The sequence below is a fragment of the Thermobia domestica genome, chromosome 15 (genome assembly GCF_964235325.1).
Source record: "Thermobia domestica chromosome 15, izTheDome1.hap1.1, whole genome shotgun sequence".
In the NCBI taxonomy this organism is placed as follows: domain Eukaryota; kingdom Metazoa; phylum Arthropoda; class Insecta; order Zygentoma; family Lepismatidae; genus Thermobia; species Thermobia domestica.
In genome coordinates, this window is record NC_137468.1 from 117,706,956 (window position 1) to 117,720,254 (window position 13,299).

The window sequence follows — 13,299 nt, forward strand, 5'->3', positions numbered from 1 at the left end:
ACTCCGATTAGTGACAATTTCACAGTCTTGTTTTATTACAAGTGTAAACTCTTTAGTCAGTACAGAAGAGGCCGTGTATCGTGTTCAGAGTTGATGACGATGGATTTTGGTGGGTCAGAATAGGTCACAGTGGATGAGAGTGGTTCATGGTGGATGGTAGGTCATGGTGGGTCAGAGTGGGTCACGGTGGGTGGTGGGTCACAGTGGGTCATGGTAGGTCGTGGGTCAGAGTGGGTCGTGGGTCACGGTGGGTGGTGGGTCAGTGGGTCGTGGGTCACGGTGGGTCGTGGGTCAGTGGGTCGTGGGTCAAGTTTTCATTGACCCACGCCAACTCTGCCCCGGTGTGCTCTTTCAAGACAGTGAATCGATTGCAGAAAACAGCTTCCCACTGTCTCTTACTATTTTTGTTCTATGGCGATAAATGTTCAAATTGAGGGGCCGCGGTGGCTCAGTGGTAGAGCGTTCACCTCTGGTGCTTGGGGTCCCGGGTTCGATCCCAGCCTCCGCCAAGTGAACTTTGTGGTGGACAAACACCGGTTCTCCCGTTTCCTCCCACTTTCTTCATTTCATTCATTGCTCATCATCACCGTCTCTTTTAGCCTTACCGGCATAACCGTGGGACGTAAAACTCAAAGATTTCATTTCATTTTTCAGTGTTCAAATTGGAAATGGCTAATATTAACCACTTCCTGTTTGGAAATGAAATGAAATCTTTCAGTTTTACGTCCCGCGGTTATACCGATTAGGCTAAAGGAGACGGTGATTATGAGAAATGAATGAAGTGATGGAATTGGGAAAGTGGGAAGAAACAGGAGAACTCCGAAATGAAAGAAATGAAATCTTTGAGTTTTACGTCCCACGATTAAGCCGGTTAGGCTAAAGGAGACGTGATGATGAGTAATGAATGAAATGGTGGAATGAAGAAAGTGGGAGGAAACGGGAGTACCCCGAGAAAACACACGCACATGGTGTTTGTCTACCACAAAGTTCACTTGGCGGAGGCTAGGATCGAACCCGGGACCCCAAGCACCAGAGGTGAACGCTCTACCACAGCCATCGCGCCCCCACTTCCTGTTTGGATAGTGCAAGAGAATGCAAAACATTCTTGGAATAATGAATCGATTGCAGAAAACCTCATCTTCATATCTCTTACTGTTCGTGCTTTGTGGAATTAGTATGTTCCTTAATACCCCTCATCCTGGTTATGAGCTTGTGAACAATTTACTAAAAAAAATATCATACTGAAAATATTGTTTTCTTTTACTTCTTTTACAATTCTCCTCAAATGACGATAGTTTACTACAAAAGAATTTGTATGTGTGTGTATGAAGTATATATATATATATATATGTGTGTGTGTGTGTGTGTGTGTGTGTATGAAGTAATTGTCATTATGAAGTTAATGAATCTTACTAAACGTTTATTCTAGCATTTCTTGTTTTTGTACTTCCTTCGCTCTAATTGCTATATGTATTCTGAACAAAAATATTTTCCATGGATATTGTGCTGTTATTGTAATTCATGTTCATTTATTGAGCGGAAAGTTTTGAAGACACCACTGCGCCATCACAAGTGACTTTTTGATTGAGTTACTGAACATCACATCGAAATGCGCTTGCGCTAGATTTCCGCCCTCCACTCTGAACGGATATAATCATGCGTAATTATTGTTAACCTTTGTATCAAGTACGTTGGGTAAATAAAAAAAATGAAATCATAACTGAAAACGGTTTCATGGATGCCATGATGCATATTTTAGTTGCAAATAAAGTACATTTACTTTACAAATTAAATAAATGGAAGCTAATTGAATCCACTAATACGAGTCGTTCTCATCAATTACAGAGCAATCGTTACAGTAACAAACAAAGTAACTACAAAGAATATCGAAGGACTGTGTGGTTGTATTGTAATTAGGAGAATCTAGAGTTAAGTTTTAAAATCGATTATTTACCTGCACACATATACAGAGCTAAATAAAGTAAGATATTCACTGAGGGGTATAACGATGATCTCAATTTCGTAATTAGAGTACTTTTCCATAAGCGTTCTGCAATTAATTTTGTATGGAAATAGGGGACTTGAAGTATTATATTCATGCTTAAGATTTCTTCATTACTAATTCATATTCCTCTTCAAGCAGAATTGATTTTCAAGTTTGGAACATTGTTTATGTTACGTTGTTAATCCAGCTATTATGCTTCAAACTGTATTAATAAAAACAGTCTCCATATGAATATTTTTATTAGACTACAAAATAAATATTTGTGCTGTGCACAGTTGAAACGGGATACTTTTTAGCTGGAAAAATTATTCATTAGCCTTGATCGATTTCGACCTCAAAAAACAGGGAAAATTATTAAGCCTCAATATGACATTATTAATGAAGCTCAAATACTTTTATAATAGTTACTCCAAAATATTTTCGTAAATTTAAGGATGGATTGCTCCATTTGATAACCTAAAAGAAAGAAAACCCTACATTTCATGGAAATCAGATAACAAAAGTGAACGTTAAACTTGTTTCTGAAGAAGGGGTGACTTCACTTCCTTGACTTGAATGACTTCCAACCCAAGAAATAGGTAAAATTGGAAACTGTCAAATAAGGTACTCTGTATCTACCTTATTTGAATTTACTACTAGTCTAGTAGGTGGATTTACTACTTTACATTTGATTTTATTAAAGAAAAAACTTCAAGTAATAATTGTAATAATTGTAATTGTAAATAAGATCGTACCTCTTTTTGAGTTATTCGAAAAATATACAAATAATAAAGAGGGAGGATTTTACCAGAAATGCGAAAACTAAAACAGTAAAATTAAAACCTGTTGCTCTAAGTATTTTTCCTGTTAGCAAAATACATTGTATAATGCTGCAAACATGCTACAGCAAGTAAGATTACTAGCATCAGACGAAGAAATAGTTTTTAAATTATTTTTTTCCGGTTTTTGCTAATATTTCCGTACAAATTATTTTTTATTAATGTATTCAAAATTTTTGGAAATTTTACCGATTTCGATAAAATTTTCAACATAGATGAGGTTCAGGATGGTTTTTATTATTTCACTTTGAAGGTGCAACTTGAGGGAAGGGGAGAGGGGAAAATGACAGATATTAGTGCCGAATCGATAGTTTTTGGGGTCGCTGAGATGAACATTGACACTTCCGGCCGCTTAAATCCAAATTCAGTCCCATTAGTACTCTAAGGAGGAATGGTGACATGTAAAGATAATTGAAAATTACCGATGTTAATGTCGAATTCATAGTTTTGGGGCTCCATAGGTTCATTGGTGACAGTTTTGGTGCCCTTTGTGTCCAAAATGAAACGTATTCTCCCCGTGCGAGAAAGGGTATTCTGCTAGTCTGTAATAATAACGAACGGAAGTTTCACATACTCAACCCATTAATATATTTCTCGCTGCTCAAATTTACTCACTGGTGCGGTATATGTGTGTATATGTAAAGAAGATCATCTCTCTTTTTGAGTTACTCGAAAAATATACAAAGAATAAAGTGGGTTTTTATCATAAATCAGAAAACTAAAAAGTAGAATTAAATCTTGTTGCTTTAAGTATTTTTTCCGTTAGTGAAATACATTGTATATACAATAGGACGTCGATAATCCGAGCGTCAAAAATCCGAACGCGGTCCCTAGAAGCTTTTTACATTTTGTCTTAATATAACGCAAGCGATAAACAAACAATAGTGTGTCCGTCGACGTTGTGTGAAGTCAGTGTTTTTACAGAAGTTCATTCATACGTAATTGTTTGTCATACATATTTGTATTTTTTATTTTCTCTTAGGCCTATAAGTTTTAAGCATGACTTACAAGATCAGTGTAATTTAGTGTACGAGCAGCTTCTTTAGAAACATTAAATGTAAGTAGTCTTTCGTACGGTATTGTAATTACTGTATGTACTGAATAACCACTGTATCGATAGAAGAACATACCGTACAGTATATGTAAAATTAAATGGCATTTTCTTGGTCATTTTCGAAAATCTGAACTACCTGTGGTCCCAATTAGTTCGGATTTTTGACTTCCTACTGTATATGCTGCAGACATGTTACAGCAAGTAAGATGACTAGCATCAGGCCAAGAAATAGATTTTAAACTATATTTTCCTGTTTTTGCCAATATTTCCGGACAAATGATTGTTCTAATGGACTCCAAATTTCCGGAAATTTTACATAGAACAAGGAAGACATCTCTATAAAATACATGTTTGATTTATCATATTAACTAAAATGATTCTGGCTCCACTATTTTAACAATTCTCTGCCATCAAGGGAGAACTTCATAAGATTGCTTAAGATAATTTTAATGCGTCTATACTAATTAAGCTAACTAGGATTATATTTTAGTTTCTTTTGTAGCCATAACTCCGTTCTATCACGGTGCTAACTTTGAAGTGTTTGGATGAGTTGTGTACAAAATTTAGAATAATACAAGAAAGATAGGTACTCAATTATCTTAACTCTAAACTAGTAAATACAAAATAGTTGTAATTTTGAAAGCATAATAATATATTCGAAAATTTCAATTTTACCCAAATTTTCCGTTTCTTTCAAGTTCGAGAAAACCGTACAAAACTGTTTTTTACCAAAAATTTCCGTTTTTTTCCAGGCCTTCAAAACGCTAGTCTGAACACATAGTGCACCGAACACTGCTAACAATGGGCCTCCGCAGCCGACGACCCATTCATGTGCGAATGTTAACACCACAATATCAGCAACTACGACTGAAATGAACACGTGACCATCGGCACTGGACCTTGGCATAGTGGCAGAGCGTTTCATTGTCTGATGAATCCCGATAACTTCATCATGACGATGGGAGGGTGCGAATCCGTCGTATTCCAAGGGAACAGCTCCTTGACACCCGTACTGCGAGACAGAGACAAGCTGACTTAATTATTATCTGGGGAACATTCAAGTGAGCATCCATGTGTCTAGTGGAGCTCGAGCAAGGCACCATGACGGCCGAGGCGTATCGCACACTGCTTGCAGACTACGAACGCCCCTTCATGACGACGATATTTCCCAACGGTAATAGCATTTTTCGACAAGATAATGCACAATGTCACAAGGCCAGGAGTGTGATGGAGTGGTTCGAAGAGCGCAGGAGTGAGTTCCAAGTGATGTGCTGGCCCCCCAACTCGCCGGATCTGAATCCAATCGAACACGTCTGGGATGTGATTGAACGTGACGTCAGGGCGCATCGCCCCCCTCCCAAGAATTTACGGGAATTAGGAGACCTGTGTGTGCATATGTGGTGTCAACTCTCTCCAGCGACGTAACAAGGATCATTGCGTGCACGCTAAGACGTGTCGCCGTTGTTATCCGTGCCAAAGGTCGACATACTGACAATTAGGTAGGTAGTCATAATGGTCTAGCTGATGTGTGCGTATATTTTAACTCGTATATTTTGTCTCGACTCGAATTTAGAGACGTCTCGACTCGAATTCGAGTCGAGTCGAAACAGAGACTGTCTAGTCGAGACACGAGTCGAGACAGAAACATATTTTCGAGTCGAGACGACATATTCTCGAGACGAGTCGAGACAGGCTTAAATCTCGACTCGACTCGACTCGTGCGCATCTCTAGTTATTGGATTAACTCTGGTATACTATTTCATGTAGATTACTTATTTTTGAAATTCATAAAATTGGAGATTTATATACCAAATTACGTCCATTTTCTTTCTCGACTTACAAAATTACTTACTAAACTCTTAATAGTTAGTCCCATTCCTTGTAATCGGTCTCAAGATACTTTCAACTAAACTACAGACGTTAGTTTTTATTACTATAGGAGCCTGTGGTATAATTTATTGTGTATATGTAAAATTACCTAAATTTTTAAGCGCATTTCGTACAAAGCAAGTCTTAAAGAAAACAGTTGAAACTGCAACCTTTAAAAGGAAAATCTACAAACTTTCATGTCTGCTTTCACTTTCTCTTCTTCGGCTGTAAATTTCGCGATGTGTAGAATCAGGTCGTAGTCACCTACATTTAAAAAAAGAATCAGGAATTTCATTAAAATAAATGAATCTGTCAGAATAATTAAAATAACATAATATAATTGAGATGGACAGTAAACAAAATAATTACTTGAAATGACGTTCCGTTAAAATTAACAATAACACAGGGTGTCTATCGGTCACGAAAGTCATGAAAAAGTCACGAAATCAGAAAACGGTCATAAAAGTCAAGAAAAAGTCACGAAATTTAGCTTTTGGGTTATGAATTTTTTTTTAATCTGTGCAAATATAAGTAGAGACTGGAAAATTTTGTTCTATAAAACGTCAAAATTCACGGTCTACTTTAGACTTTACGAAATCACAAGCAAAGCACGATTCTATCTCAAGCATGAAAATTCGGCCTAAATCGTACCTCAATTCGCTCTTGAGATTCTTCTTCAGCTGCTAAAGAATATAAGAAGTGCTAAAGAATATAGGTACTTTTATTAGTTTTTGAATGTTTCGAAATTTTATGGTTTGGTAAAGAATATGTCACGAAAAAATCACGAAATTTCATTTTGGAATTTTAATAGACACCCTGTAACAGCGCATTTCACCGTGATATATTCACATAAGTCATCTCTCACTTTATTTCAAATCATGGGTTGTGTTTATGTTGGCTGTCACCTACTCCAGTGTATGATCGCTGAGTTTCCACCCAACCATGAAAATGGCGACAGTTTTCTGATGATATAAAGTAGGTCGCAACATTCTGGTTTTCGATGGTCCCTGTGCTGACAGCGGTCACGTCACTGTCCGTGCTTCTGTTGCCATTTTCGGGAATCATGATAATGTGTCCATTCAATAGCTGGAGTTGTCGCTGCGTGGTTGAATAAATATCAGAATAAAGTTGAAAATATTTCCCTGGCTCGCCAATTTCCGGATCTGAACATAATTGAATATCTATGATTCATTTTGGAGACGTGAATTCGACGCAGATATCTACCTACATCCTTCCTCATGGGACTGAGTGATCTAGTGTACGGAATGATGCAATATTTCACTTGATACCACTCACGATCTCTGTGACTTCATTCCAAGTGTAACTTGCCAGATTAACATGGCTTTGGATCAACTTTCAGCCTCAGAACAGCTCTAATGCGAAATTGAATGAAGTCATAGAGATCATGAATGGTAGTAAGTGGAATATTACATCATTTCGAGTAATATGATTCACTTAGGTCCGTGAGAGAGGATGAGGACGGGAATCAGTGCCTGATTTGTGTCTCCAAAACGGATCACACATTTTCGATTAGGTTTAAGTCCGAGCATTGAGCGGGCCTGGGGAGGAGTTCAACTTCATCCTAGTGTTCTGCATATCACACAACAACAAACCCAGGTGTGTGACTGGCTGCGTTATAGTCCTGGAAAATGTTGTCATTGCTCGGAAACATCTGGACCATAGGTTGCACATGGTCCCCTGAAAATGCCATAATCACAGGCATCGACGTGATATCTTATGCGTCAATATAGAACCTATTCAAAATTACGGTGTGGCGTCCCACATCATCATAGAGCCGCCACCATTTTCAAGGTTGAGTGGAGGCACTGCGTACAACACGCTTCTTTGGGCGTCCACCACACATAAACACGGCCTACGGTTTAAAATAAAGTGAATGGTGACAGATCTTACTATATCACACGATTTTTTGTAATCAGTTGCCCATGTTGCATATTCACGGCACTACTGGGGTAGTGGTAAATCGTAATGGTCCCTCATCAGCAGTTTAGCTCATTCAAATGGATCTTTATGCCCACGCCATGTAACTTGCACTGAATTGTAATTGCCAACACAATTTTGGGAGGCGCTATTTGATTTCCTCCGTCATTTGCACAGCAATCACATGGTGGTTTTGAGTAACAACCTGCTTTAATGCTCGGCGGATCTATAGCTGAGAGCTTTCTTCTGACCTCTATTCCTCTTCTTAGATGTGGTTTTGCCGCGAATTTTGTAGGCTGACATCATATTAACACTGCTCTTCGAGAAACACTCAATAAATTTGCAACTTTCGTGAAGATGGTACCCCATAAGTAAGTGCCAACAAATCCCCCCCCCCCCTTCGTGGGAATTAGAGGATTGCAACTATAATTGCCTTTTCAGTTGACTGCAAGTGTCGTTCTACTGCTTTTTTACGAAATAAGGAGTATGCCTTAACACACCATCTCTAATAGCTTGGCACTGCGGTTTCTGCATGACCGTTATCAATCCAGACCACTCACGAATTTCCATCCTGAGCAGTTTTCATTAAATTGATATATATTGTGACGTCACTATATCGTCACCATACTAGTAATGGCCACCAAATTATTCTAAATTGTAGGTAAGTCCAACTACATGTATCCTGGCAAAAATTGCCTTTCACTGTGTACGAATAGTGAGTTGTAGTGATTTTTACTCATCCATTACCGTTTTATGCGTAAATTAGAAAGATGAAACAATGATCATACTAAATATTGACCAAGGATGTTAACTTGGTATCACCCAGAATCTGAAACAGGACATTCTATTCATTAATTAAATGCAAAGAAAAGAACTTTATACAAGTATACCGATTTTTACCATTGCTTTCTTTTGAACTAACTATAGCATCTCGAAGAGTAATCGGAAGTTTTGAGTGATCCTTAAGGTTTTCTTAAAATGATCTTTTAGAATTCAAAGTCCAATTGAACGTAGGAATACTTTATTTAATTGAAATTGGTGGTGGATTGCTCTGATTCGAAGTAGAAACGATCATAAAACTGTTAAACTTGACAAACTGTAATGAAGATTTTAGTTGCTGTCCTGTCCTCACCAAGAGCGTACCCAGTGGCGTATTTACGATTTTGTTACGGGAGGAGTTTTGCTAATTTTATTCCTGGAAATGTGAAAATTCTGCAAGATATTAGATTTACTTTAATATAGTAAATACAATTTCGGGGAAGGGCTTAAGCCCGGAAACCTCCACTCATATACGCCACCTATCAATTTTTGTTGGCTGGAGTCCAATACTAGAAGACCAATCGGCTATGTAGTATTGAACCAATGATTTCTAGCCCCAAAAAGACGCTAAATAGTACTACCACATATCGTTCCCAGAAAGCAGAAAGGTGCTAAGCGCCAAAATGCAAATTTCTCAGGAGAGCATAAAAAACGAAACACTAATTATTTCCGATTCTTTCTTTCTTCTAGAATTCAGTTTTCACTCCAGACCATTCATATTATCTCCTGCCACTTGTCTTCTTTCTGCACAACAATAAACATGGAATGGGTGGTCAAAATATGCACTTAGTTAGAAATGAAGGAAAGTGGCGCTTAGCACCTTTCTGCTTTCTGGGGGCCATATATTTTCATATAAAATCATAGATCTACATTGTTTTTATAATTACGAACTTTCGGCCGGAATCGAACCCAGTAGACACCCTGCTTGAGTGCATCCCTGTTCCATACAGAATTGCAGATATTTGCTTTTTAGTTTCTTAAATTTCAAACCTCAGTACAAGTATGAAAGAATAGAATATTTACTTTTTAAAATATCAATTGTTGAAATGTATAGCTGTTCATTGTTGCTTAAAATAAAACTTAAATAATACGTTTCTCCTTTGCTTAGACTAACAATTGAAATGACAGTTAATTTTTCAAACAAAAATAAACTTTAGTTTTAAAATTGCGGTTTATTTTACATATTATCTTCATTTCTTAAATTTGTCTTGAAAATTAGTTCTATTTTTATTCTAAGACAACCAAAATAACGTTCAGGACACCTAATAACGCTGTTGTATCTTCTATGCTTTTTCTGCATTTAGATTGCTATAATAATCAGATTTTGAAACAAAGATTAGAAAAGCTGACGATAACAGAAGAAAAGAGGAAATGACCAGGGGGCGCCGCAAACTGAGATTAAGAACTATGCCGAACACGTGTGAAGTCATGAGGTAAGCACAGCCAGCCAAGAAAATACTCGCGTATGCTTACCCGGTGACGTCACACATCCAACAATTGGGCTGGCGCAACCTGTAGTGTATATACGAACCTTGGAAATGTCTTATGTGCATGAAAATTAGCTTCTGCAAAATGACTTTTATACAATAATAATAAGTAATATGACAAATCCTGCTGTTTCTGAGTTCTACAAAAGTACAGATACAGGTCATACCTCTTCAACCAATTTATTTAGTTAGTTACTTAGCTAATTATTCAACAAATTCTTGGATATTATATATGAATTACTAATAACTCATACTGGAATTATTAAAAATAAACAAAAACAATGGAAAATGAAGTGGATGAAGACCAGGGCCTTTATTCAAAGGTAGTGTCCCAGCTTTAGCCTGATGGAGCTGAGGAAGAACGTTGGACATGCTGTCATGATCACCAGATTCCTGTGTCACCAAATTCAAAATCGGAGTCTTCTGATTGGGAAGCAAACCTATGGCGGCTAAATGTTTATCTTTCCACTAATGTAGATTGATATAGGTTGAGACCATAAGACCACGTCAATTTAATTTGATATTCCGTACAGTTCTAAAATCTATAACATTTGGGCTGCTGTGACTTGAATCAGTCAGGAGGCTCTACAATATAAAAAACACAAATTTTAAATCAATATGCAATAAGTATTAAGTGGAGATACAGTATAAGGCATAACATTTATCCTAATTGATTTGTATAAAATAGTAAATCTTCTGACTCACTAATCAACAGGACTCTGAAACTATAAGCTTTAGAATTTTAGAATTTTATGCAAATATTATTCGTGCACCCTAGGCTCTAGATAAGGCGAGATATTTCGGAATACGACCCTAAAAAGAGGAATTGAATTATGTATATATATTTTTTCGTTTTCTACGTCTCCGAAACTAAAGCACACAACCTTGATATTTTCACTGTATGTATACATCTTTGTCATTGTATTGTCATCCGGCTGTATTATCTTGGGAACTTTATTTTTTTATAAAAAAGTTTATAGTTTGTTTCATATTTACTATGGTTTCGCACATAACAATTACCAAATATCAGTTAGAGTATATCTTTTTCAGAGAATTCGAGTTTGGGGCAACATGGCGTCGTGATAGGCAGCACTGTCCAGAACTCCAGTTTGATACAACATTATATTTTTTACAAGTGTTATTTTTAGTTCATTTTATGTTTGTTACGGACTTTAACGAGTGTGGACATTGCTAGTGACACTAATTTTCAATATCACGAAAAGTTAGCTATATGACAAACTGATTAATCCGGACAACTTAGGGCTCTATGCCCAAGGGCGCCGATCCTGGGGGCTTGCCCTCCCCCCAAAACTCATGCGGGCCAAAATAGTGTATTTATGAATATACAATATTTTGCATAATTTGAATGCAATTTGTTTTAACATCCTTATATATATACCTTCTGCGTCTGAGTGGGCCCCCCAAGTTTACAGAGAAATCGGCGCGTTTGTCTATGCCTGCGCCATTTTGATTGCAACTTCCGTTGCGATCATGACAATTAAAAGTGTAAAACAATTTTGTTTTAAACCAATTTCTTACCAATTAGCAACTATAGAGTAATGGTCGACATGGCTTATGACTGCGACATTCCTATTATAAAACCACCACTGTGGTTCTAGAACAATAACAAAAACAAGAACAAGAACTTTTTCAGAGAATACCTATTAGGGTTTTAAAGATAAAATCTCAAATGTTTCCAGATTCCGAAGAAAGAAAAGAAAATAAAGCCTAGCAGTTAAATTAACAAAATAAGAAAACGAATCGCAAATTAAAGAAAACAAATTAAGTAACATAGAAATCTATCAGATGATTGAAGATAACTTCACCGACATTTTAAGAACTACAACTATCGGTCGACTGAATAACGATGTCTCAAAAGTTTGTATAAAACTGGTGATTCAGGGAGAAACAATTACTTATTTATTTGGAGTTTAACACTTCTTAGCAGCAAGGCTGTGTAAGACTTCAACCTGAAGTTTAATGGAGTATCCAAATTATGTGAACTCCCAATAGAAAAGAACTCGAATCTCTTGCAACAGAGACAAGACTACTAATATATAGACATAAGACAGTTAGTACAGAATACTTATTGCAACTATCAGTTAGTTGTAACTAAACTACCTAAAGAGGACCAAAATTTGGATGGGAGGTCTACTAGTCACCGTAATGTAGGTAGCTCTGGACCGACTTAATTGAAACTCAAAATTAATATTGAAGAATTTATAAATTCACTCTTTTTATTATTCTTAGTATATTAAAGCATTCTCAGTCGTCCTCCTGTTTGAAATAATTATGAAATATACTATTCTTACTCTTTGCTCAATCGTTGTTCATGATTTAATTCATTAGCAAAAAGAATGCAGGGAAACAGGTAAATCTACTTATTCTTTAAAGTAAATAAATAAATAAAGTAAATAAAATAATAAAGGAAATAAATAAAATAAGCAAATATGTAAATTAGTTTATTTGTTAATCCAAAGAAATTTATTTTATTATGAAGATCATATAGGCAATGCTTGAACAAATTAGAAATTTACATCCATTAACAGAGGACATAAATTAAAAAGTACAAATCAAACATTTAGTAACCTATCAATCATAATACTCTCACTCTTATCAAATTGAATAATAAAAGTATTAGCTCAATTTCAAATTATTATACAAGTATGTGGCTAATGACACTGGTCAATCCATAGCTTTTGTGAATGCGGTATTAAATGTCTGGGTTACATATGCTATAGAGTTAGTTATACAAGTAAAGCAATTGTGTCTAATTTCGCAGTATATTTTAATATTATATATATATATATATATATATATATATATATATAATATTAGGAAATTAGCCAATAATAACAGACCAGATTATGTGATAGCTCAATAAACAGACTCATATGTGAAATTACTTTTAGAAATTAAGTAATTTTGCCTTGAGGTTCAAACTACGTTTAGTCCTTACTTCTCAGTAATATTTCCTTTTTTTAGTAATAGACTACCTAATTTCGGAACATTATATTTCTGTTACTGATCTTGTTTTACATATCTAATACAACTAGTAATGATGAATTTGTTATATGCATAGGGTTCCAAACGTCCTGGTTTAGAAGGGAAAGTATCGAATATATATAATCTACTTCCACCCTAATTTTGTTCAAAATTCCATATATCTCAATCTTTCTACAACACGTAAGTTAATATCGTGATATTTACAAAACAACCGCTTTTATTATACATAGACAATCAACTAATAGGAATAATCTATTCTTGGTCATCCACATTTGATGAGTGTACATCTATTATTTAATTAAT

At 36.0% G+C, this 13,299-nt stretch overlaps 1 long non-coding RNA gene across 1 annotated transcript in view; it reads right to left on the reverse strand.

The window, feature by feature from the left end:
- Positions 1 to 10,217: 10,217 nt before the first annotated feature.
- The window catches only part of LOC145671895 (uncharacterized), a 33,628-nt gene continuing 30,546 nt past the window's right edge, over positions 10,218 to 13,299 (reverse strand). The window contains exon 3 of the long non-coding RNA XR_014128561.1: positions 10,218 to 10,575. This is a non-coding gene — a long non-coding RNA (uncharacterized LOC145671895). The remainder of the gene's footprint in view (positions 10,576 to 13,299) is intronic.